The sequence below is a fragment of the Ambystoma mexicanum genome, chromosome 3q (genome assembly GCF_040938575.1).
Source record: "Ambystoma mexicanum isolate Mex_15411 chromosome 3q, UKY_AmexF1_1, whole genome shotgun sequence".
Lineage (NCBI taxonomy): Eukaryota > Metazoa > Chordata > Amphibia > Caudata > Ambystomatidae > Ambystoma > Ambystoma mexicanum.
The window spans coordinates 978757356-978784186 of NC_090926.1; the positions used below are offsets into that span (position 1 = coordinate 978757356).

The 26831-nt window shown below is 46.2% G+C and overlaps 1 long non-coding RNA gene across 2 annotated transcripts in view; it reads left to right on the forward strand.

Moving 5' to 3' along the window:
- LOC138583140 (uncharacterized) overlaps nt 1–26831 on the forward strand; it is a 340263-nt gene that overhangs the window by 150320 nt on the left and 163112 nt on the right. The window contains exon 3 of one of the 2 annotated variants that reach the window (XR_011305167.1): nt 10350–10477. The exons of the other annotated variant lie outside the window; for it this stretch is intronic. This is a non-coding gene — a long non-coding RNA (uncharacterized lncRNA). Of the gene's footprint in view, nt 1–10349; nt 10478–26831 lie in introns of those variants that run through there. 2 annotated transcript variants of the gene reach the window in all.

Genomic DNA, 26831 nt, shown 5'->3' on the forward strand with positions numbered 1-26831 from the left:
TCTCTAAAATGTCCATCCTAGAGGTAGAAAAAATCATCATATCTTTAAAACCCTCAAACTGTAAAGGGGATATCTGCCCTGCACAGCTAATAAAAGACGCTGCTAGAGATCTCTCCCCATTTATAACCAAACTGATAAATGCCTCTTTTGCTACAGGTACTATACCCGCCAACCTCAAGCAATCCTGGGTGCTGCCACTCCTCAAGAAACAGACACTTGATCCCCTCATTCCTACTAACTATCGACCTATCACCACGGTCCCATTTTTACTAAAAATACTGGATAAAGCCGCCTACACTCAAATACAGAAGCACTTAGAATTGCACAAACTCCTGGGCAACAGACAATCCGGCTTCCGTCCAATGCATGGAACTGAGACTGCCTTAATCGACCTTAAGTCCCAGATAGACGAACTGAGAGACAAAGGAAGGACGGTACTCCTGCTCCTACTCGACCTTTCCGCTGCTTTCGACCTGGTCAACCACAAGGTCTTATGTCGGCACCTTGACTCTGCAGCTCACTTCTCCACGGACGCTATCAAGTGGATCGAGTCCTTCCTTAGTGAGAGGACCATGAGAGTCTTCTCCTCCTCAGCATCCGCCGAGCCTACACCCATCCTATGCGGCGTTCCGCAAGGATCCTGCGTCTCGCCCACCCTATATAACATCTTCACTAAGCCATTGTTCGACGATCTGGACCAGCTGGGTGTCACCTACACTAACTATGCAGATGATACTCAGATTCTCCTACCACTTTCTGGGGATTACAGTGCGGACACGGGCCTAGTGAACAAAATTTACCTCATCATCCAAGCATGGATGGCCACTCACGGCCTATGCTTGAACGACGATAAGACTGAACTAATAATTTTGGGTTCGCAGGCTAATATTAAAAAACTAGGTCAAGATTACTCATCCTTCAACATTGACGGCAACACCATTAAAGTCTCCAAGGAAGTAAAAACCCTGGGATTCTACTTGGACTCCACACTATCCTTTGACAAACAGGTCAAATCCCTTACCTCGTCTACGGCTTACACATGCAAACTTCTTAGAGCTAGTAAACCATTCCTATCTGACTATAGCTGCCTGATCCTGGCTAGAGCTCTTATACTCTCTAGAATCGACTATTGCAATGCCCTTTACATTGGGGCTAACAAATCCATCACTAATAAACTCCAAACCCTACAGAATAATGCCTTAAGAGCAGCCCTTGGCATAAATAAGAAAACCCACATCTCTGCCTTGAGACATCAACACAAATGGCTCTCCACTCCCAATAAAATACTTCTAAAAACACTCTCACTGACACACAAAGCTTTGAACAACGCAGCCCCCAGTTACCTCATAGACAAACTTCAGAGAAGAACTCCTCTCAGACCCACTAGAATAGCGAACACTAACTGCCTAAATATCCCCAAATACAAACTGACTACCATCGGGGGCAACAGCTTCACTGTTAAGGCAGCCAGAAGCTGGAACTCACTGCCCCAGGAGTTAAGAGCTGACCAACCATATCCACTCTTCAGGAAAAACCTAATAAAGCATATCACTGCCACCAATCCTTAGTTACCCATCACCCTTCCCTGAGGACACTATCCTGCAATCAAGAAACATTATATCTTGCTATACTCTCTCGTTATGTAAATACTGCTGCCCATGCATGTGTACTCATATAAGTTTTATATCCTAGTGTACGCACCTTTGATCCAGCCCTATTGCTCATATTGTATATATCCTGTAATCATATAATACTGCCTCCCTTTTGTTCATAGTGTATATATCCCGCTTTCTTGCAAACTAGCCACAGCCCTATTGTTCATATTGTATATATCCTGTCTGTAACCTGTGTAATCATGTAAGCCTTGCATTTCCTTGTCATTGCGCCCTTTTACTTACGAGTCTGGTGCGCTTAACAAATGAATAAACAAACAAACAAACAAACAAACAAGCATACACGCATCATGCATTTACTGATGGTAGCCCCTGTTCCAATTCTGTCGTTTCTAGGAGCTTTGGTTCAAAAATGGCAACATATTTCACTTTTTGGTCAGGTTACCAATATTGGATTTGTCCCCGCATTTACACAAATGTTCGCAAAGCATGTGGGCATTAGGTGGTGGAGTGTCAGATTTTTAACATACATACATTTAGAGTAATATCCTCTTTTCCGCTAAAACCCCCCTGAACATACCACCGGGTCCTAACACGTCTTCAAATGTGCACAGAAAAATCACAAGAATAATGATATCACTTATAAAATTTTCACAAGTCCGCTCTATGAATGATGCATCTTTTTAGATTTATGTTCTGGCCCCAAAGGGGTGTGGTTTCCCCCAGCACAAGGTTGAATTTCTGGTTTTTCCAGTTCTGCCAAGCCAGCTTGCTCTCACAGGCAGTGCTCTTCCCTTTTCCTTCCAGGAGGAAGCCACTTTTACGATCCCCCACAATAAAACATTTTCCTGAGTCAGGACAGGGCTTTGTTCAATTTCCTGCAGAGCCCAGGTAATTTAATCAGAGAAGTGTCATATCCCTTTTGGTGGGAACAGCAAAAGGCAGCTAGGCCTGGGAACACAGCTGTTTTGCAAGTCTCAACTCCTGTCGGGGGTAGCTGGTGGGCAGGATTCAGTTTCATTAAGCCAGGTTTCAGATAAAATGTCACTTTTTGTTCCCCAGTTTAAATCAAGACAATTTTTACATATGCAGCTAGAATGCTGATTCTAAGTTCAAAACTATGACATTTCAACAGTGACAAACTATGTGACACTCAAAAGTAGGTCACTCAGTTAATTTAAACATTTTCGATTTTTGGTAGTTTTAAATCCAGTTTCAGTTAGGCTGCTGCAGACCTGCAGAGCTCAGCCAGTCTTGTTATGAACATTCAAGTCACTTCAGAATATAACTTTACATTGTATCCACCTCTCAGTAAGTCTTTCTTTGGCCTGCTTTGGGTTCATTTATTCAGTTTTACACAAAAGTCTGGTGGTTTTAAAACGCCGGCTTTCTGATAGTGGTGAGTACTAGTAATGCAACCATTTTGGGGATTTAAGAAAATGAATTCCCCACAGTTCTAGGTTGCTTTTGGCAATCAGCATTGCCATTCCCAATGGTTTCAGGCTACTGTGTGGGTAGTCCAATGGTGGTTTTAGGCAGTGCCCTTCTGTGCCCATAACATCGGCAAAAATGGGTGGCAGCCTATTCTTCATGCATTTCCCTGGGCATTTTCTGGGAAGCTCTGGCTATCATGATGTTTTCAATGCCAGTACTGCACAGTTTTTGTGGTAGGGCTCGGATGCATGGGTAAAAACATCCCACAGGGATAACTGTACTCCTTCCCTTCTTGTAGCTGTTCAACGCTGGCATGTCTGCCAAAACGTTAGGTGAGCAAATATTACCTCACAGTGGGCATACCAGTCAAATGCTATGCCCATCCTCACCAAATTCCTCAGTTGTGTGTCTGGCAAAGACCTGTACGAATTTAGAATATTATTCTGTACTAGGAATGTCCTTACATGATCTTTGTTAACGGGGGTAGTCACCTTCACAGACAGATCTTTTTTGGGAGATAAACCCCTCCCGGAAATGACATGTCCTAAATCACAAATTTCCTGCCTGCTAATCCTGCATTTTTCTTGTAAATCCTGCAGCATGGATTTTCTTAAGCACTCCATTGTGCCTCTTGTTATGTTCTTCTATGTTCTCTGCCTACACCAAAATATAATCTTGGAAAAACCCAATGCCATCATCACCGTCAAAGATCTGATACATGACTTTCTGGAACAAAGAGCTGCAGACACAAGCCCAAAGGGCATTCTCCAAAACTGATAAACCCCTCTGGAGTTATAAATACTATAAAGTACCTTGACTCTTTATGAAGTTTTACTTGTTGGTAGGCAGAGGTGAGACCAAGAGTCAAAAACACCTAAACTGGCCCATAGTTGATATCAAATCCTGAATATTTGTGAACGGATGTCTCTCTGGTATGACCCACTTATTGAATTATCTCATGTCAACACAAATGTGCATTTTCCCGGAGCACTTTCTAAGCACCACTCGCAGTGAACCTATTCCAAGGCATTGATGCTTTCTATAATGCCTTGACTTTCCACCTTCTTCAGTTCCATCTTCACTTTCTCTCATGGATATTGGAATGTTACAACGCTTCTGTACAATGGATGTACAAACTTGCTTCAATCTAATTTGGTGGGTGGATCCTCTCAAACAACCTATGCTGTCTAAAAATATTTCCCATATTCATTGGATGTCTTGTAGCTCATTCTCCACTGAAAATACAGTATCCTCTGCATTCTGTTTTCACTTCTAATGAGCCCAACTCAAAAGTTGCAGTGATTCCTTTTTTGGTAAATATATTTTTCTTGTTGCTTCTCTACCTTTGAATTGAAGTGTAGCTTGGAAACACCAAACTAGTTCTATCTACAGGGCAGCATATGCCTTAGGATTTATGTCAACTTCATGTAGGCATCTGTGCCCAACTGGATCCCTCCATGTACCTTCCAGAAACAATGTATATTTCGCCAATGAGTCGATCATCATAACTAAAGGCACATTGTTGACGAGAACTGTAGTTTTAGGGCATTCCAAAACCTCATCATCATCCCTGCCTATAGATATGCATTCATCATCATCGTCATCATCATATCTCTCACGTATCCAATTCGTTGAGGTGCTCCTTTTTTTCAGCATCTGACCAAGTGACCTTTCCCATTACATATCCTGCAGATAATTCTGAGGGATGGGCACATTGAATTGTTGGCCCAGCATAATGCACTGTTCCATCTGTAGCATCTCTTAGGCTGGCTCCGAATCTTCATTGGGAATATCCCTCTCCCTCTAGGAAAATCTAACCTTGGTACAAAACTTTTTTAATTGTTATTCTTTGGGGTCCATTTCTTCACTGTCGTATTACTATCAACAGCAGATATTGACTCTGTGGCTCCACTGGGTGTCGCCAGTATTGCTTCCAGAGACACTTTCATTGCTGTTTTCTTCTGTGTACATTCCAGTATCTTGACGCACCTCTCTGTGGGTTCAGCATTTTTGGCTACCCGCAGCACAGTCTCCAGAACTGCTTATCTTCTGCCTACAATCTTTCTGTGACTTTACTACTCCTGCACTCTAACATGAATTGATACCTCAGTCTTTCATCCAGTTGTTGATTGAAATTGCAGGATCTGGCCATTTTCTTCAGCACTGTGATATATTGTTCTACAGTCTCCCCCTGTATTTTTTTGCTGAATGTTTACCACTCCAATTAGGTACTTACTTTCTTCTTGTAGTGTTTGTCCATCTTCTTGACACACTTTTCATTTTCATTCAAGTTCAGGCATCCCCCTCTTACCATTACAATAAGCCGGGGACAGGAAAAAAAATAATATTTTAAAAAAAGGACCCTGCTGCGTCAGCACCGCCACGAATAAGTAGGAGGAACTGATGCTGCAGGGGGACAAGGGAGTCTGCAACGCCCACAGAAGTGCACCAGGTAAAGGTAAGGGGGGTGGTGGTGGGGGTTCGAGTATTGCAGGGAAAAGTGATCTATCTGATCACTGCCCTGTGCTGTGCCATAATTGGCGTAGACATTTTCATCGGAGCAGTTACTGGCGGGAATATAGATTTCTGTAATAGTAGTGATTTTTTCCTGTCTACAGTATAATTAGTGCCACATACAACATTCACATAATACTCAAAGGATTTAAGCCATCTTTCCATGGTATTATTGGTTCACTCGCTTTTGGGAGGAATATTGTGAGGGGTGGAACACTTTGCATGGCCATATGCCACACTAGACCCCTGTGACAGCTCATGGTGAGCTCTGTATGCTGTCTATGTTTATTATGTATCAATATATACACTTACAGCAGCAGTAAACGGGTCCACAGCTTCAATAGATTGTGTGTATGCTTCTCCTGCTCCCGAGCTGTGTCTAATATTGTCACTCATTGGCAGCATGGGCACACTGGGTCCCCATTTGCCTCATGGGAGCGCGCGGATTAAGAACCCAGTGTATGCGTGGCAGCGTTTACAGCGTTTACAGCGTTGCCATACAATGGCACACTCTCCTTGAGCATAATACGTCTTGCGCTCTGTGCGCTCTCACTTGCTCAGTGCCCATGCTGGCAGCTGCTTTGCGGGCAGGGAGCCACCAACGCAAACAAAAATATCAAAATGACATGGTACCTCTCTGGGCCTCACCCATTTCATTTGCTCCATTCCTGCGTGGTGGGCGGCTCACCAGAACCCTCGTCGCCACATCTGAAGTGACCGAGCATCGAGGACAGGTGAGGTGAGAGGGTGCAAGTATTTATTTATGTAGAGTCCTGTATCCGTTTTTTTAAGTGTCTGGATTTCGAGCTCAGCTGTCGTCTTCGCTCTCTCCCTCTCTCAACTGTTTTCACTCCCTCACATTCAGTGTTCTCGAACACACGTCATGACACTACATACGTGTTTATAAAAAATGGAACTTGTATGTTTCCTGCCTTGACTGTTTAAGTCTTTTACACATCTACCATCCATCACAGCGCCCTGCCTGCAATCAGAATGTGTCTATTTGCTGGATCTGGTTAATCTGCCGCATTATATTGGTGTCCTCCATGTATACATGTTTAGAGTGTGTATATGTGCATAATCAAGGCACGTTGGGGTCTTGGGGCTCATTATTCCTTTCTTTTATGTAGTCACTGCTTTACACGATTCAGTGTTTGCTTTTATAGTGAGCATAATGTATTGAATGAAATAATGTTCTTGATCCAAAATGTAAGATCCAAAATGGAAAATGCACATGTAATAATGATCACACCTTAACATGTATTTAGAGAGTGCTTGATCTCAAATAATACAGTATGGTTGCTCTTTTCTTCTTTTGTGACTTGCAAATAAGTTGTTTATAATTTAATTTCTTCTGGGAGCATTTTCATGTATACTGTGTCATTGTTCCCCCAGCTTTCAGCATTAGTGGCCATTTCCTCAGTACATACAGGCCTCCTGTACTACACTAATCATGGTTCTTTATTTTTGGGTATCAGAAAATGCACATATGCTTCTATCGACCAAAAAATAATTTCACTATAAACCATGTTCCTTTCTCTTTGACAAATGTTTTTTGTTTTTCTGAATTTGGTTATGTCACCTACCGTGGAACCAATTTTGTAAGTGGAGTCTTAGCCTACAGCTGTTTAGCCCATAGATTAGAATGGAAGTTGATATATGGGATATGGGTTAACTGCTATAAGACATTTCCCCATACTGCCAACCACCCCAAAAGATAAGAGAGAATGGAATGGGAGACATTTATTCAACTCACTCGATATTGCCAAAGTGTCTTTGCTGCTAGAAAAAGGCTTCACTAATTTATGGGATCCAGTTGAGTTGTCCTATCCTTTTGAGAATGTATTGCTTTCAATTGGAGAAACAATCTTTTAATACTCGGAAAGTTCAAGAGCGGATCTCGATGAAACCAACTTGAAACACTGTTCAGAATGAACATGCTTAAGATGATTATTCAAAGCACTTACTGGTGTGAGGCTGGTGCTAATCAAACTAAAACTGGTGACATCTGGTGGGGAGAAATGCAGTTACATGCAATTAATGTCTAAAGAATGTTGATGGGGAATGTAATTGTAGTTGAACTTCAATGTAGGTGAAATAGGTTTAGTGATTTAATAAAGACTATGGCCCTCGTTACAAGTTTAGCAGTATTCTGGTGGTAAATCCACTGGAATACCGCCAAATGGATACACCATTACCACCACTCGGTCCCGTGAATTTATCATGGGATTACAAGTGGTCGTAGTCATTGATAGTCCCAATTTTCTTCAATTCATGGTACTCCATGGGGATTTCATCAGAGTTACCACCAGTGGCAATTCTACTCGTGGTAATTCCGCCAGTGGTTATTCTGCCAGTGGTAATCCACCCATGGTAATTCTGCTGTTTTTGCAGAATTTTTGCTGGTAAGGTGGGGGTTTCCCTACAGCGTTTTGGTGGAGGAAAATCATCCACCTCTCCGTCAAACGGAATTACTGCCCCGTTACCACCATTTTATACTGCTATACTCGTAATGAGTCCCCAGGCCTCTATATTTGGCACCAGTCCTTATTTAGCTTTTGAATGATGTTCTTGCAGTCGAAATGGTGAAATCAAACTTAACATTGAGTTTGCTGCATATTTGTATTCTATTCCATAGCAACATTACTGACAGGCTTGTTTACACTACCAAAGGAATATTCATGTTTCACAAATAAAGGTTACTTCAAAAAAATAGTGGTATAGGAGTGGGACTTTTATTTGTGTTAAGGGTAGACATTTGTGTTGATTATCTCTTTACGACTGGTAAAGTGCTCTCGGTGTCTTGGTTCACCTTCCCTGTCATAGAGCACCATTAACCAATTGGGACAGCTAGAATCCTTCTTAATGAGGTCGTAGAATCTTCTGTTCCCTGAACTGAAGTAGAGGTAATGAGAATAATATAACATATATAATATAATATAATATAATATAATATAATATAATATAATATAATATAATATAATATAATATAATATTTCAGTCAACCTGTTTTAAAGGATTGGGATAACACTTAGTCAACCTGTTTAAAAGGACTGGGATAACACTGTTTCGGATTGCTTGGAAATTGAGATTTGAATCCCACATCTATTTTCAATACCAGTAAGTCCTGTCCCAGAAGAGGAGAGACCCTACTATACATTGGAGCCACCTCACTCTGGAAGTGCAGGAGTTGGAACAAGGAGTTTGTTGGAGAGCGGCAAGAGAGAGGAGTACCTTGAGGAAAACTGAAGTTGAGAACTTGAGGTCAGAGATACAGTATGGCGGAGGTTGAAGCAAGAGAGATGTGTCATCAGAAGGAGGTGAGTTGAGGGGGAGCTAAGGAGTGTGGGGCAGGAAAGAGAAGAGTAGAGTTGTTGGGGAGTGGGAGTGGAGCAGTTGAAAGCAGAAGGATGGTGTCATCAAAGAGATGAGGATTGTTGCAGAAGAGAGGAGATTTGAGGTGATAGAGTTACAAGCAAGGACAGAAAGTTGGTGGAGAGGGGAGGAGACAAACCATCAGAGAGGGAGGGAGTGTCCGAAAAAGGCTGGATGCTGGAACCGAAGGTTAACCTATGAAGATAGGAATTAGCACTCATGGAAAAGTGTTGTAGGAAGGTTGGAAGCAAGCTGACCATTTCAAGAGAGAAAGAGAATGGGGAGGTCAGAGGTGAGCTGAAGACCCACACCAGCATTGGCCAGAAGTATGAAACTAGAGGATATAGATCTATGAAATCTGAGGCAGTGGGAGAACAGTTACCCCTACAACAAAAGTTGGTGCTTGCAAACCTGGCCCAGGACAAACATTACAGGTGGTGGAGGGGTTAGGGGACTGTTGAATCATACTGTTGAATCATACGGGAGCCAGAAAAACAAAAACAACAAAAAAGAAACAAAAAAACATTTAAAAAACAATTGAAGACGTATCTGTTCGACTCAGGCCCAGATTAGTTCTATTTTCAACCCCTATCGTGCTCCCCTTCTAACTTTGCATGTTTTTGTTGTATTGTCCAGTGAGTGTTTAGATGCCCATGGGTGTAAAGCACAATACAAACAGTAGATAGATGGATAGATAGATAGATAGATAGATAGATAGATAGAGGTTGCCAGTTTCTCTAGCTTTTTGAACTGATGTGCTCAAGGCCCAATCAGCAGATCCCAAACCAAAAAAGTGGCATCACTTCCTCCTTCTGGAAGTGTTATTCGGGTGTTCTCCCAGATCGACACATGTTGGGCATGGAGGCTGAGAGCAACACCCTCTACCCATCAGAATTTGGGAGCCCACTAAAGCCCACAACCTGGTGACAATGACCAGGGTCATCTTCCAGATGTCTTCCCAAGACTCGGAAAAATACACCACCTTGAACCTTGAGAGAAAGCATATACTACAGTATGACTACCTTTAAGTGACATCCATTGAGTACTTTAATTTGATACCTCACAGATCTCTTAACCTTAAACAAGAGGACTCAGGAAGATGCTTAAGATAAGCTTGATGTTGCTTAGACAAGCTTAAAACTGGTAAAAGGATGCAGCGAACCACAAATGTTAGCACATATGTGCTGTTGGGTCCCCTGTCTATATATTGTCACTTTTAAAAAACGAAGTGTAAAAACAGGTGAAATCTCCTTTACTCTTTTATATTGCTCTCCGTTGTATTAAAAAAAGTACTGTCACCTGAAAATTACACTTTCCAGACCGCATTTACAATGCCTGCTTGTAGAGATGCTGAATGCCAGTGGCTTTCATTAGAATCCATTCATTTTACGCCTGCTTGATTTTCCCATGCAGGCATCAAGCCATGAGGCATTTGAAGGGGGAGGAGGAATGCACAGTTGAAATGCTAAATCCATTGTGTGCCCCTGGTCCGCCTTCATTTGTGTTGAAGATCTCCTGCAGTGTAAATGTAAGCTGTAAACACCATACTATGAGATTTAATGACTTAGTTGTGCACTCTACCCATTGTAAAACTCTGGCCTTTCCTGCACTGTGAAACTCTGTGTATGATAATAAACCCAACTAAACTTGTACTGTACCCTACACGGTGCACGCCGTTACAGATATGTTGCTTTCCGGATGCTTCTGGGCACTATGTGGTACTGAAAAACTGCTGAAATTCGAAGCCAGAGGTGCTCGCGTGATCATAAAACAAACATCTGACAGGCAGGAGAGATACAAGACAGTCGCCACATAGTTCAAAGGGAATGAGAAACCAACCAGAGAAATACTAGCTGCTAAAGACACCCCAGACCAATCCAATAAAACATGCCCCATATCACTCATTTATGAGATTTCCTCTCATAATCCTTTTGAACCACAACTTCTACAAGGAATATTTACGGCATTACTGTCTTTTCCATGCCCAGTGTCACACTATTAGCCTTAATGCATTTGCTAAACTCTTCAGTAGCAGTGATTTCTTGAAGTCCGTTGTGTTATCTGCTCGGAATACATCTCTTCTTATTGCTAAAGAGGACCTCTGTGGCAGTAGACGAGGCATCACCTGCAATAGGCAGCCCACCTCGTGCATACTTCAGACATCTCTCAGAGCTTTCAAAACGCGTTTACTGGAATTCTATAAAATCTTACAATAATTGTGTGGCTTTGATGATCGTTTTGATACTTTTCAACACGCTTTCAACATCTCCTTTATTACATGTCTTATGCCATCCACAGAAAAGGCTGTTTATCGCTGCGCTGAACAGATGAACCAAATACTTGAACAACACACATCAAGGAATTAAAATGTATCACTTTTGAAAATATCTACAATATAATTCACCCTGTCAGAAAAAACAAGCTCACACAACAGCTTAGGCAGCGGAAAACCAGAAACAGCATTGTTTATCTTGCAAGACTAAGAACCAGATATGTCTTCACCCTACTAGAACTGACCGCAAGAACCTGACCCACCCACCATGCCTCCTACCTTTAGAAATAATTTCTCAGGAGACCAGTATGAAACCTATCAAGAAACTTCAGGAATTCTTTGCACAGGCTTTCTGCTCACAAAGCACATTGGAAACCTTTAATGATAACAGGCCATCTTCGACACAGATGTCCACATTACATATCACATAACGACATCATTTCTTCCTTTCTGCATGCCCGCCGGTGGGGTCTCGCATGTCACATCCCCCTATTCTTTCAGCCGTCTCTTTGACTGTACAGGATCCAGCCAGTTCTGTAGATTCCCTTTTCATAAGTGTCTTTGACACAGAAAAGTGCAAGATTGCATTCCTAGTGTACACATATCGAGTGCCTGGAGACTTCCCTTGGGTGGTAACAGTGTGTGGTATAAATCAACATAGCATAACATAACATATCAAAGGCAAAACAACTTGAAGGACAAAAAGCAGTGTCAAAGCCAAATATCAAATGATTGAAATGGAGAAAAAAAAGTCTACTGAAAGGGAATGCTCATTAATGAAGAAATACAAAAAGATAATATAGATAATTCATCATAAGTTGACTGATATAAACAAATAGAAAACATAATAATATATTCGTAAACCCCTTTCAAGAAACCAAGCCCAGAAGAAGCCATAAGATGAAACATGTGTTGGATCCAAGTCTGATATCCAGGCACATATCTTCCACACAACTGTTCTAAAAAGTAAGACTTTAACCCACTCACTAAATATAAATTAATAACAATGTATGTTGTTACATCAATGTTCTTAAATTCCCTGTACCTGCTCCAAGTATGATAGACTTGACCCTTCCTCTAAATATCAATAAACTATCAGTACCAAGCATTTACAATCAACATGGCTTGGTACGTATTGGGGATAACCACCTAATTTATCAATCAAAATATACACGTACACAAATTACCTCAAACCCACCTTAAACATGACTACTCGTATCCAATATGAACCTAGGAGATTGCTTTGATGCATTTCCAGCAATGTAAGGTCCTTTCATTGAAACTTCAGAAATCCTAGATCATGTACTATCCATAAAGGCTCAATTACTCTGCACCTCCATTCACTCTTCACTTGCACCATCACTCAGTAATATTGGTACTCGAAAAACGCAGATAAACTCTTTATTTATTCTATTCATCATTTTTGGGAAAAAGGCAAGACATAGAGTAGTCCCTAACCTAGTAGAAACAATTATCCCATAAGCCTCGAAGTTCCATAAAAGTGATTTTGTCAGACTGCCAATGAATCAATTCATCTCTCTTCTGCCTTTGACAAGGTTAAACACTCCATCCTCATTAAAAAAGATGCATTTTATCCTTGGTATCTCGGAGCGGGCACTGGATTGGCTAACCTCCTTCCTCACTGACTGACCCTCCCAGGTATCCTGGGTTCTTTCTCCTCTCCCATTTCTATCTCCATTTCTATCTCCACCTGTGGTGTTCCCCAGGGCTCTAACCTTTCACCCAGGCTCTTTAACATCTATCTCACTCCTCTCACCCTCCTTATCTCCACTTTCTCACCACATTTCCAGTGATGCAGATGACACCAACTCATCTTCAGGCTACCATGTGCATCTCTTCTGACCTCCAATGTCATTCCTGACTGCCTGTCCACTATCCAGTAGCGGTTTACCTCCAATGACCTCTGTCTCAATGCCAGCAAGACTGAGATTCTTCCAATCGGGACTCCTGTTCCCTCTTTTCTCCCCTCACTCTGGCCATCCTCAATGGGTTCAACCCCCTCTCTTTCCTCTTAGACCAGAAACCTGGGCATTATCTTTGACTTCTCTCCTTCTTTCCTTACATCTTGGATGTTGCCAAGAAGGCCAATTTCCAACTCTACCTCATCAGCGGCATCCTCCCTTTCCTCACTTTACACCAAAATCTCTATGTCACCAGAGCTCGACTACTGCAACAGCCTCTTCCTTAACCTACCTTCTTCTTCTATCCACCCACTGAAGCTAATCCAGAATAGGGCTGCATGACTTATCCTTGGCCTTAAGCCCAGAGACCGTATCTCTCTATCCCTAAAATCTCTCCACTGGCTCCCGGTTGCTGCAAGGATCAAATTTAAATCCCTCTGCATCGTCCATAAAGCTGTATGGAGCCAGGGACCATGGTATCTGCAAGTTTCTCTCACCAAATACTCTCCTTCCAGACTCTTCTGATCCTCTGTCTCAATCTCTCGGCTTGTCAGAAGAGATCCAGCAGCAGTTCCCTGTCCTCCTCTGGCTCCCTTCTCCGGAACAGCCTCCCCCTTTCTTACCATCTTGAGCCAGATCTCCTCATGTTCTGCAAGCACATTGGTGACCTGGGCCCATACGTGTCCTTCTGGGTCCTGGCCTTCTGTCCGATCGTCTGCAGCACCTACCCTCTCCCTGTACCTGCCTTTGGGTACCACTCAGCCTGTGCTGCCTCACAGGCCTGCACTTATTGATGGCCTTGTGTCCCCTCCTCTATCCAGTGCGCACTGCCTGGCACTTACCTTTTGTCTTAGCAACAAGCTCTTACACTTACCTGTTGACTTGCAACTACCTCCCTGACACTGTCACTCCTTGTGGATCCTTAAGCACTCATGCCTTTCCCCCGTCTGCACTTGCACAATCCGAATGTTCACAAGAAGGAGCACTTTGAAACACATTTTTCTTGATCTATAAGCACTTTACAAATGCCCAATAAATAAATAAATAAATACATCTTTGAAAGAGTACAACATGTCCAAAAGAAACATTAGCAGCCTTTGCCAATCTTCTAAGTCCCCACGAACATCCATTCTTCCCACCCTCCCTTCACCAACAGTACTTATTACTGTATGAAATGCCAGCAACAGTGCTGGCACCCTACTGTTGTAAAGCACTCTGTTGCTCTGGAACTATACTTTTGGTACAAGCAATGAAATAAAAATGAAATACATTAACAGGACTTTATTTGTGGGTCTTATTTAGAGTTGGACAGTAACTTTGCAAATTCTTTCAAATTAAAATAGTGTTATAGCATGCATTCCTTATTTTTCCCATTTTAGATTACTCTATTGGAGATTGCATGCTACTGCATGTGATAATTGTGGCACACACACATGAAAGTAAGTTCACAGGTTTGTTCAGAGTGAATAAACAACCCTCAGCCCCCTGTTACTGCCATTCTGTTCTAGAATAGGATTAGACTTGAACAGAGGTTTACAAACATAACACTCTATACACTCTAAACAGGGGTCTGCAGCCGTGGAGTTCCAGATGCTTTGGTCTGAAATTCACATTATGCTTTACCATCTATGGTACATGCTGCAGCCATTGCTATGTTTATGTAGGATTAGGTTCCTGTATTATCAACAACACTGCAATTCAATGCTGTTTAGGTGAGTACATTCTTTAATAGATTAAATAGTTCATGATAGGTCTCCCGATCACCCCTGACATTTTTTTCTACCAACATTATAATCACAACCCCTTGTAGGGACTTTTAATCAAAATTAATTTCACATCTGATGTCATCAGTGATGTCATCAATGACAATTGTGATGTCATCTTTGATGTCATGTGTGTTAGTCTTAGCAGTGCACAGTGGTGGCACGAGTTATGGTTGCTTAGCTTACCGTAACCGGTGAATTTCTGTTTTTTAAAAAATAAATACTTGTAACTGTAACATCCCTTTAACACATGGTGTGGTTAGAACATGTCCCCCATGATGAAATGAGTGAAGGAAATAACTCTAATGGTACAGAATACAATTTTTAAAGTAGAACAAGTGATGTAAATTGTTTCACATGTCACTAGAACATGGTTTTCATTTTAACAGTACACAGTACAAATGAAGAAAGTGGGCCCGAATTACTACTAAATGACCAACAAGATGGGCACAGACACCAAATGCAGCAAATTAACTATTCAATCTGGACAAGAATGTTGTACAGTTAATGACATTTGTTAAAAGTCATATTAAAGACAATATTGAATACCACTGCCCCACTTGTACTTGTGCCCCTTCCCCCTGTCCGAGGAAATCATCCCCACCAAATTCCTTCAATCAAAGACGCTAAAATGAAAACTCAATCCCTTCCTCCCCTCATGAACAGTCTGTAGAAAACCCCAATTCCCCCATATGAGCTTCCCATTCTGCTTCCCATTCTCTTTCCTAATTGAGTGTATTTCTGTGTCCTAATAAATATCATTGTGTGTACTGTTGGTGTGTGTGTTTTTTTTAAAGGCCCCGTTTGGAGCCCGGGCGTGCCCCCGAACAGCACGCCTGTCTGGAGATGTCCACAAAGTCATGACGCACTTTTATATAGTTCAGGGGCTGCGTCCCTGCCCTATGGACACCTGGGTGCATGCGCATCCATTTGCAATGTGCCCCCAAACATCGCATCTCTCCGGAGATGTCCGTAATGTTGTGATGCACTTTTAAATAGTTTGGTGGCCCCACCCCTGTCCTGCAGACACCTGTGATCATGCACATCTTATTTCCCTGTGCCCCTGAACACCACACCTGTCCGGATTTGTCCGCTCGCACATGTCACACTTTTAATTAGTAATGGGGTGCCATCCTTGTTCTGCGGACACCTGTGCGCATACACATCTGATCTCCCTGTGCCCCCAAACACTGTGCCTGTCCGGAGCTGTACCCTCATGAATGTTGCACTTTTAGTTAGTTTGGGGGCCCCACCCCTGTCCTGCGGACACCCGGGCACATGCACATCTGATTTCACTGTGCCCCCAAACACTGCACCCACTCGCATGTTTTGCACTTTTAAATAATTTGGAGGCTCCACCCCTGTCCTGCGGACACCTGGGCACATGTGCACACTACATCCCGCGCAGTAGGTGGCTGCAGGACAGCCACCCTATCCACGGATGTCCCGGGTGTCATCATGTGACCACACCCATGCTGTGCATCAGGAGTATCCGATGACACAGTTTGTACCCCTGGACAGTTAAAAAGTGCATTTTTGGACGATCCAGGGTGTTTAAGCTGAACATTGACCCGTGCAGAGGTCCTAGAACATGTCTTGATTGATCTAGCAATTTTTTGTAACTTTTTGAGCCCCACCTGTGAACTGTCTGTGGTCCACAGACAGCACCCCTGTAAAGGGACACAACCACAGCTGCTCCTCATTGTGTTTCTGGCTGTCTAGGAGTGAACATCTGCTGCTGATTAGGAGATTGCCTATCTCTGCTTTCTTTGCATTCTTGAGAATGGCTTGTGTGGCTGCTGCAGCTGCCCCAGCACCACCCCCACCACCACCATCTGGAGGGACTGGAGAGGGGAACATGCATGGAGATACAGAGGTGTATCAAGAGGACGAAGAGAATGTGGTAGTGGAAATCCCTGTAACTAGCTCCCAGCGTGAATCTTGAGTGTGGAGGCTTTTTACCATCGTGGGGGTGTACCAAAGGTGCATGCAAACAAGGTTCAATGCACTGAGTTTAAAGTTGTACTCAGTCACAGAAAACCGGGATTGTATAGCTACAGGACCACCTACATGGGGTAACATCTAAGGTTGAATCACAAGGGAGAAGTTTGAAGGGTTGTATATTTCGAAGGGGCGAGCAGGTTCACATCCACTGTCACATCATCATCATCCGCTCTTACCACCAAAAGAGCCTTGCAGGCCATACATGACTCAGTCGACCCTTACATTTCCATGCTGAGAGTGCTCTGTATGCATTGTGACACACCGCTCTGTTAGGGGGAGCAATTTTAAAGTGCTTTTGAAGTCTGTCAACATGAGAACCACTGTCTCCTTCCTAATTAAGGCACACCCAACATCTTCCTGGCTCCACCTGCCCCTTCCCCCTGTGGTTGGTGCCCCTTCCATGCCCTCCCTTCCCTTCCCTCCCCTTCCTTCTGTCTCCTGTGAAAAAAAGGCAAATGCAAAAAATGTAATAAAACTAAAGAAATTAAAAAAGGTTCTTTTCAGAACCGCCTTTCACAGTTCAAAAATAGAAATACCCAAAAAAGGTGAAGGCCCCTACACAGCCTGCGAATTCCGTGAACAGCGTGGTAGTCCCTGGATATCTAACAAATGTGGGGGGAGCCATCAAAAACATTGCACGCTTTTGTGTGGGAAAGTGGTGGCTCTGAAATGAACCTTTTCTGTATTGTTTGTTTTTAAAAGTGTTTTCAAGTGTTAAAGTAAAGTAGGCAACACCTACTTCAAAATGCTTGCCATATTTGCAAAAATTGCTTCAAAGCATTTTGGATATTTTGCAAGAAAAGCTGATTACCAGCATCAGCAAGATGTACTCCATCTCTGCGAGAAATATTGGTGCTATGAAATGTAATATTTTCATTATCGAAAGAAAGCCTTGTTGACATTGTGGCTTGCCTTCTTTATTTGTGGACCAAATAAACTGGAGCGCCGCCACATCTGTCTCTGGGCAATGCAAGAAATAATTAGTCGGGAGTTTGGGAGCATGTCCATCATTTTCTCAAATGTGTCCTTCATTGCAAATTTCAGTGAAATAACAGTTGCATGGCCTAAACTGTTCCCTCCACAATGGACAATGATAATGTCCGGATTTTGGAGCATGACCAAATTGACACAAAACTGGAGCAAGTCCAAACACTTAATGCCACTTCACATCACCATAATGAAATCTAAGATGTTCCCGCCGGTGGTATGAGGGCGAATTTTCGGTGGATTTCCCCCCAGCTCACAGCTGGGGAGAAATCTGCCGAAGCCCTGATTTGGCGGACCCTTAAATCTGGCGGTAATAGAGCTACCGCTGGATTTAAGGGTTACCGCCAAACTCGTGATGAGGCCCTCATCATTGTTAGCCAATATTGTATGCAGGACCCTTTGTGTGCACTACAACAACCCTGACCTCCTTGCAATAGCGCCCCAACCTTTGGTATAAATCTGTTCCACACAGGTTGGTAGCGTGTTGAGCAGCCAGGTTTATCTCATTAGGGGTGAATATGAGTTGTAGGGGAGTTACACAGGGATTCACAGTGACACGTGCTTAAATATACTCTTACACACACGGTTTCTTGCATAAACAATTATTAATGTATTTACTAGTCAGTTATATTAAACCTTCTTCAGAAGGGAGCAATGTAAAGCAACACACAAATACACTTAAAAAATAGTACAGACTCTTCGTTTCTGAATCAGCAGATACCCATTTGGGATGGCTCACAGACACTACCTACACCATCAGGTGACATCAATTGCTAGAGAGCTATAGACATTTTTTTTTTATTTGTTTATTTGTTCATGGTTCGTCATAAACCTTTACAAAATATACACAAAATGGAAAGATTAAAACACAAAAAGAAAAATGAACCATTAAAATTTCACACAATCACAGCATATAGACAATGAAACAGATATCCAAAAACAGAGAATGTCTAACTTAAATCACATACTGTTTTTAAAAAGGAAATTACACGAATAAACAACGTCAATGAATATCCATTTCTAATTCTATACCATATATAATTAGGATCATTGCTAAAACTATTGTCAAATAAGTCTGCAAAATATTCAGTTCTTTGTTTGACCAAATCAGGACATTTCAGCATAATATGTTCTAAAGTCTCGTCTGTTTCACACACCTTACAGAAACGACACCATTTCTTTCTCTCCAATGGATTCCTTATATTTAAAATACAATTGGTATGCATGACATTCATGGGGTAATTCATAGAAATCAGCGCACAAGTGGCGCACGCGGCTGGCGCACAGTGTGCGCGTGCGAATCCCTGCGCCAGCCGCGTGCGCCAAATCCCATTTCCGCGCACAGCGTATTCATGGATTTCAGCTACCAAAACCAGCCGTGGCGTAGCGACCCTGCAGCAGCGCCAGTTACGCCCCCAAGAACGCCTCTCGCGCAGGGAAAAGCCATCAAAATCCTCAATCCAGCGCAAAGGGCTGCGCTAACCCTGTACCAGCACGGCAAGCGGGGTACGTGTATCACTGGGGTGCGCGGGAAGTACCTCACGTCATTTCAACTGGGTACGTGTATTTCAGGGGTGCGCTTGAAGTTCCACACGCGATTCCATCAGGGTACGTGTACATCAGGGGTGCACGGGAATTTTCACACGTGAATTCAGCAGGGTACGTGTATATCAGGGGTGCGCGTGAAGTTCCGCATGCAAATGTCCTGCCTTCGTGTATTTTGGGGTGCGCGGGAAGTTCCACACGCGATATCAGCAGGGTACGTGTATTCCAGGGGTGCGCTGGAAGTTCCACACGCGAATGTCCTGGCTACGTGTGTCTTGGGGTGCGTGGGAAGTTTCACACGCGATATCAGCAGGGTACATGTATATCAGGGGTGCGTGGGAAGTTCCACACGCAAATATCCTGGCTACGTGTATTTCGGGGTGCGTGGGAAGTTTCACACGCGATATCAGCAGGGTATGTGTATTCCAGGGGTGCGCGTGAAGTTCCACACGCGAATGTCCTGGCTACGTGTATCTTGGGGTGCACGGGAAGTTTCACACGCGATATCAGCAGGGTACATGTATATCAGGGGTGCGTGGGAAGTTCCACACGCGAATCTCCTGGCTACGTGTATTTCGGGGTGCGCGGGAAGTTTCACACGCAACATCAGCAGGGTACATGTATTTCAGGGGTGCGCGGAAAGTATCACACGCGATTCCATCAGGGTACGTGTATTACAGGGGTGCGCGGGGAGCACCACACGTGAATTGCACGTGTGGGTCCTCCCAGGCGTTCCCTCTACACCCTCCACGGCCCCTGCAGGTGGCCCACACCACAGGGGCCTACCCTGCACATGTCCTGCATGCACCCCATCCACCATGGCCATGCCCCCCAGCCAGCCCACATGTCAACTTGCACTACTGCCCACCAATGCATGTCCCCCTGCACCCCCAGCCACCAGGGGCAGCCTCCAAAAGGCCCCCACTCATGTCTCCCACCACCCCCACCACCCGGCAGTGCAGGGGCAGCCTCCACCAGGCCCCCACTCATGTCCCCTATCACCCCCACCCCCCAGCCACCAGGGGCAGCCTCCACCAGGCCCCCACCCATGTCCAACTCATGTTCCCCTGCTCCCCCACACCCCAGCACTGTGGGGCACCGGCCAGCAGCCCCCCACTCCTGTCCCCTATCACCCCCACCCCCCAGCCACCAGGGGCAGCCTCCACCAGGCCCTCACCCATGTCTCCCACCACCACCACCCCCAGCAGTGCAGGGGCAGCCTCCACCAGGCCCCCACTCCTGTCCTCTATCACCCCCACCCCCCAGCCACCAGGGGAAGCCTCCACCAGGTCCCCACCCATGTCCAACTCATGTTCCCCTGCACCCCCACCCCCTAGCACTGTGGGGCACCTGCCAGCAGGCCCCCACTCATGTCCAACTCATGTTCCCCTGCACCCCCACCCCCCAGCAGTGCAGGGGCAGCCTCCACCAGGCCCCCACTCATGTCCAACTCATGTTACCCTGCACCCCCACCCCCCAGCACTGTGGGGCACCTACCAGCAGGCCCCCACTCCTGTCCCCTATCACCCCCACCCCCCAGCAACCAGGGGCAGCCTCCACCAGGCCCCCACCCATGTCCAACTCATGTTCCCCTGCACCCCCACCCCCCAGTACTGTGGGGCACCTGCCAGCAGGCCCCCACTCCTGTCCTCTATCACCCCCACCCCCCAGCCACCAGGGGAAGCCTCCACCAGGTCCCCACCCATGTCCAACTCATGTTCCCCTGCACCCCCACCCCCTAGCACTGTGGGGCACCTGCCAGCAGGCCCCCACTCATGTCCAACTCATGTTCCCCTGCACCCCCACCCCCCAGCAGTGCAGGGGCAGCCTCCACCAGGCCCCCACTCATGTCAAACTCATGTTACCCTGCACCCCCACCCCCCAGCACTGTGGGACACCTGCCAGCAGGCCCCCACTCCTGTCCCCTATCACCCCCACCCCCCAGCAACCAGGGGCAGCCTCCACCAGGCCCCCACTCATGTCCCCTATCACCCCTACCCCCCAGCCACCAGGGGCAGCCTCCACCAGGCCCCCACCCATGTCTCCCACCACCCCCACCCCCCAGCCACCAGGGGCAACCTCCACCAGGCCCCCACCCACGTCTCCCACCACCCCCACCCCCCAGCAGTGCAGGGGCAGCCTCCTCCAGGCCCCCACTCATGTCCCCTATCAACCCCACCCCCCAGCCACCAGGGGCAGCCTCCACCAGGACCCCACCCATGTCACCCACCACCCCCACCCCCCAGCAGTGCAGGGGCAGCCTTGACCAGGCCCCCACCCATGTCTAACACATGTTCCCCTATCACCCCCACCCCCCATCACTGTGGGGCACCTGCCAGCAGGCCCCCCCCCATGTCCAACTCATGTTCCCCTGCACCCCCACCCCCCAGCACTGTGGGGTACCTGCCAGCAGGCCCCCACTCCTGTCCAACTCATGTTCCCCTGCACCCCCACCCCCCAGCACTGTGGGGCACCTGCCAGCAGGCCCCCACTCATGTCCAACTCATGTTCCACTGCACCCCCACCCCCCAGCACTGTGGGGCACCTGCAAGCAGGCCCTCATTCATGTCCAACTCATGCTCCCCTGCACCCCCACCCCCAGCACTGCGGGGCACCTGCCAGCAGGCCCCCACTCCTGTCCCCTATCACCCCCACCCCCCAGCCACCAGGGGCAGCCTCCACCAGGCCCCCACCCATGTCCAACTCATGTTCTCCTGCACCCCCACCCCCCAGCAGTGCAGGGGCAGCCTCCACCAGGCCCCCACCCATGTCCAACTCATGTTCCCCTATCACCCCCACTCCCCAGCACTGTGGGGCACCTGCCAGCAGGCCCACACTCCTGTCCCCTAACACCCCCACCCCCCAGCCACCAGGGGCAGCCTCCACCAGGCCCCCACCCATGTCCAACTCATGTTCCCCTGCACCCCCACCCCCCAGCAGTGCAGGGGCAGCCTCCACCAGGCCCCCACCCATGTCCAACTCATGTTCCCCTATCACCAACACCCCCCAGCACTGTGGGGCACCTGCCAGCAGGACCCCACCCATGTCCAACTCATGTTCCCCTGCACCCCCACCCCCCAGCAGTGCAGGGGCAGCCTCCACCAGGCCCCCACCCATGTCCAACTCATGTTCCCCTAATACCCCCACCCCCAGCACTGTGGGGCACCTGAGAGCAGGCCCCCACTCCTGTCCCCTATCACCCCCACCCCCCAGCCACCAGGGGCAGCCTCCACCAGGCCCCCACCCATGTCCAACTCATGTTCCCCTATCACCCCCACCCCCAGCCACCAATAATTGGATCCCCCTTCTGAGCTGTAATCAAATCAGCATCAGGGGTCTCCTTACTCCATTGTGCAATTGAAAGATCATTGTGAGCATTTGTCTGGGACCTAGTGATAGCAGTGACCTGGATTTCCCCCAACAGGGACTCAATCTCAATTAGATCCCCTTGGATGGCCCCGGTTTTGGCGAGCTGATCAGATAAGTCATTTCCAGTTTTGTCTAGTCCCTCTACTTTGGAATTACCCTTGATCTTTTTCCAATAGATGGTCATCTCATTCGAGGTGACCAGATCGTCAATGTTTTGGATCAACTTCCCATGTTTCAAGGGTTTGTTGTTAGCACATAACATGCCTCTGGTTTTCCAATTAACCAGGTGCTCCACGAACCCGTTCCGTACATAATCAGAATCTGTGATTATGACCAGTTTGTGGAGTTGATGTTGGACAGCAGTGAAGATGGCTTGATGCACAGCCATCAATTCTGCCACTTGACTACTTCGGGGACCAATTTTCTATCCAGCGGAGGGTTCTGGAAACTCCTTCACCCATGCATTCCCTACACCAGCCACCAGTTCTTTCTCCCCGTCGTTGTCAACATGGTAAGAGCATCCATCCACATAGACAGTGGGCATTCCCTCACACTTGTCTTCTTCAAAGACTTTGTGTGGGGAATTAAGGTATTCCTCCGTGTTGTCCTTGATCTTTAGACTTTCGTCCTCGAGACAGTTTTCTCTGGCACAATCATGCAAGTCAGCCAGACCTTGCGCGAGGGGACTCTTCTTGTTTTGGCCATATCTGACCTCCACAGGAAAGCCTTGCATTGACAGAATCCAGGAAGTAATTTGGGAATTACTCACATTTCCGGCCCGGATTCTGTCACTTTGGAGATATTGCAGAGGCTGGTGTGGAGTCTCCACTATGATGTGTTCCCCCTGGATTACCGGGCGGTAATTCTTCAATGCCCACACCGTTGCCAGGAGTGCCTTCTCACAATCGTTGAATTTTTCCTCCACAGAGGATAAAGTTTTGCGCGCATAGGAGATTACTTTATTGACCTTGTCATGCTTTTGGTATAATACCGCCGTCAAGCACGTATTAGAGAACCCCGTCTCCAGGAAGAACTCCTTGTTTCTGACAGGGTAAGCTAGGCAAGGTGCTTGTGCCCTATCACCCCCACCCCTCTCTTGAGTTGTTTTACCGCCTCGGCTTGTTCTGGACCCCATTCCTACTTGACCCCCCCTTCAGGAGATGAATCAGGGGTCTGATGATCTCTGCGTAGCCCTCAATGAACTTTCTGCTGTAATTAGTCAGTCCAAGGAGGCTCCTTAGTTCCCGCAGAGTTGTGGGGTCTTTCAGTTTCTGAAGTGCTTCCACTTTCTTTTCCTGGGGACAGAGACCCTGAGGAGTAATCTCATGCCCCAAGAAATTAACACGGGTTCTACACCACTGTGCTTTCTGAAAGGAAAGTTTTGCTCCGGCGGCCCTCAACTGCGTCAGAACATAACGGATCTCCGCTATGTGTTCCTCCACAGATGAACTTTTGATGAGGACATCATCTACATAAGCCAGGTTACCCCTTGCACCCAGGTCGGGCATGGCCTTGTGTAGGAAAATGTTGAATTCATTGCCGGAGTTGAGGTATCCAAAGGGAGTCCGGGTCCATGTGTACTGCTGGCCCCCAAAGGTAAAAGCCAGCTTGTATTGGTCCTCCCTACTGACAGGCACAGTCCAGTATCCATTGGTCAGGTCTATTGCAGTGAATACCTTTGACCCCTGGATCTGGGCCAGCCCTTGGTCAATGTAGGGCAGAGGCCATCGGGAAGTATGGACCCGTTTGTTGAGCTCCCTGAGGTCGGCGCAGAGCCTCCACTGGCCGTTTGGCTTTAATATTCCCAGCACCGGATTATTGAAGGTGATGTGGACGGGACGGATTATTCCCCTGGACTCAAGGTTCTTAATTATTTCAGTAAGGGACTCCATTGATGCGAGAGGCAAGCGATATTGCTTCACAAACACTGGAGTCATGCCAGGGTCCGTGGGAATTGTTGTTGTGTGGATGTCGGTGCGACCACAGTCATTTGAGTCTACCGCAAAGAGATCTTGGAAATCCAAGAAGACTTGTTTCAACTTTTGCTTCTGTTCCAGAGTCACGCAGGCATCAGCTAGGTTGACTCTCTCTTCCACCATCTGCCTGAAGCCTGGAAAGACTTCTGGTTTGGCTATTTCAGCGGCCTCCTCCAGCTGGGTGGAGAAGTCCATGGTCATAGTGCTGATTTGGACTGGAGGCTTCAGGTGGGAAAGGCAGCCCTCATGGACCTGGAAAATCACCTCATCCCTCCTGAAGTCACACGTCACATCTTCCTTACCATAAGGGCAAGAAGTGTACACCAGGAAGTTCCCCCCATGGCGGGTAAAAATCCTGTCTGGTGTTGTATTGTCCTCACTGTCACTGTCAAAACAGTCCTTGGGGATTGGTCCTAACAGTTCATTAACTAAATCGATGGAAAAATGTCAGTCATCAACCGCCATTCCAATAATGGTGCCTGCGGCTAGAGTAATACTCTTTAAGTCGCTGTTATCCACCTCTATTAGAATGGTGTCATGTTCTATGTTGACTAATGGAGTTGGGTTTACCCCCAACCCTTGCTGTTGGAGAGAAGCGTTTAGATGTATGTAAGCATCAGGGTTTTTCAAATGTTGTCCTCTTTTAACTTTCACTTCCAAGGAGAATTGTCGGGTCCTTTCTGGGATGGTGACTTCCTCTTTGATCTGAATCTCAACTGCATAAGGTAGCAATTGAGCTGACCTAAATGCTTTTTCTGGATCATCAAAGCCCATGGGATTATCCGCTAATCGGGACCAAGCTTTGAAGTTTATTAGGTCCAAACTAATGGCAAAGCGATTGAGAATGTCACTGCCTAAGTAAAAAGCGGCAGTGACGTCTCGCACGACCCAACAATTGTGGACTATGCTCTTGTTGCCAATGGAGATTTTGAGCATACACCTGCTTGGCAGGAGATGTTTGGAATTGGGTGCTTCCAGGTCCATTTCCCATTTGTCTATCAGTTTGAATGTGGGAATGGCTGGGTCTTTTGGGAGTTGGCGGAACATGGCTTCGCTGATGAAGCTCTTACCGTTGTTCACACACACTCGAGCGAGAACAGAGTCCTTCCCATCATTTAACTGAACAGGGATGAACAACTGCTCTCCAATTTGCTGAATATCAGCCAGGCTCTGAGCTGATTTCACATCTTTCTGGACTATAGGAGTGGGAGTTTCTGATTGTGGATTAGTAAAGAATTTCAGGGTGTTTCCTTCCAGTGTGGAATACCACCTTAAACTGGAAGGGAGGTTGATTTTCAGAAATAGAGAGGACCCCCCATCACCAGTCTGTTGTCCTACTGCTATTACTGTCACGTCTGGAATTTGGTTATTCTGGAAGTGGATTTCTACTTGGTCAGATTTTTGTTCAACCATGTGGCATGTGCCGTTTAAACTAACATGGTTGACACTCTGTTTTAATTTTATGGGTCGGCTAGTCTGGGTCCAGAGGACCTTGTTTACGCAATCTATTAGGGGTGACAACCTTCTCAGGAGGTCATTCCCTAGTAAACAAGGGGTGCCCTCTGGAGTCACAACTATGACCGGGTGTTTCAACTTGTGTCGCCCAATTTTAATGTCCAAATCTGCCGTCCCCTCGACGGGAATTTCCTTCCCGTCGAAGTTCTGGAGTTGTCCAGGAAGTGAGGTGAGAGGAATTTGGTAATTCCCTCCCCTTCCTGCATTCAGGAAGGGGAGTACACTTCCTGTACTTGTACCCGGGCATAATATCTTCCCTCCTTCTCCTCAAGGGGGCACAGCTAATGCACATTTTTGGACAACTGGTGGGCTAACTTTCTGGTTTTGGACATTGCAAGAGAAGAAATTTGGGCAGAATTCTGTGGAGAGCCTTGGGAATCTGAAAGAAAAAGTTGGCAACTGGAGATCAGAGCCATTGTGGGTTCCCCTGGTTCCGGTTCTGGGCCGCCCCCCCTTTTTGGAGGCAGTCATCAGGATGGGTTTGAACCAGGCTACTTTGGTATTGTGGGTTCTGGGATGAGATGATGGGCGGCGGTAGCTCA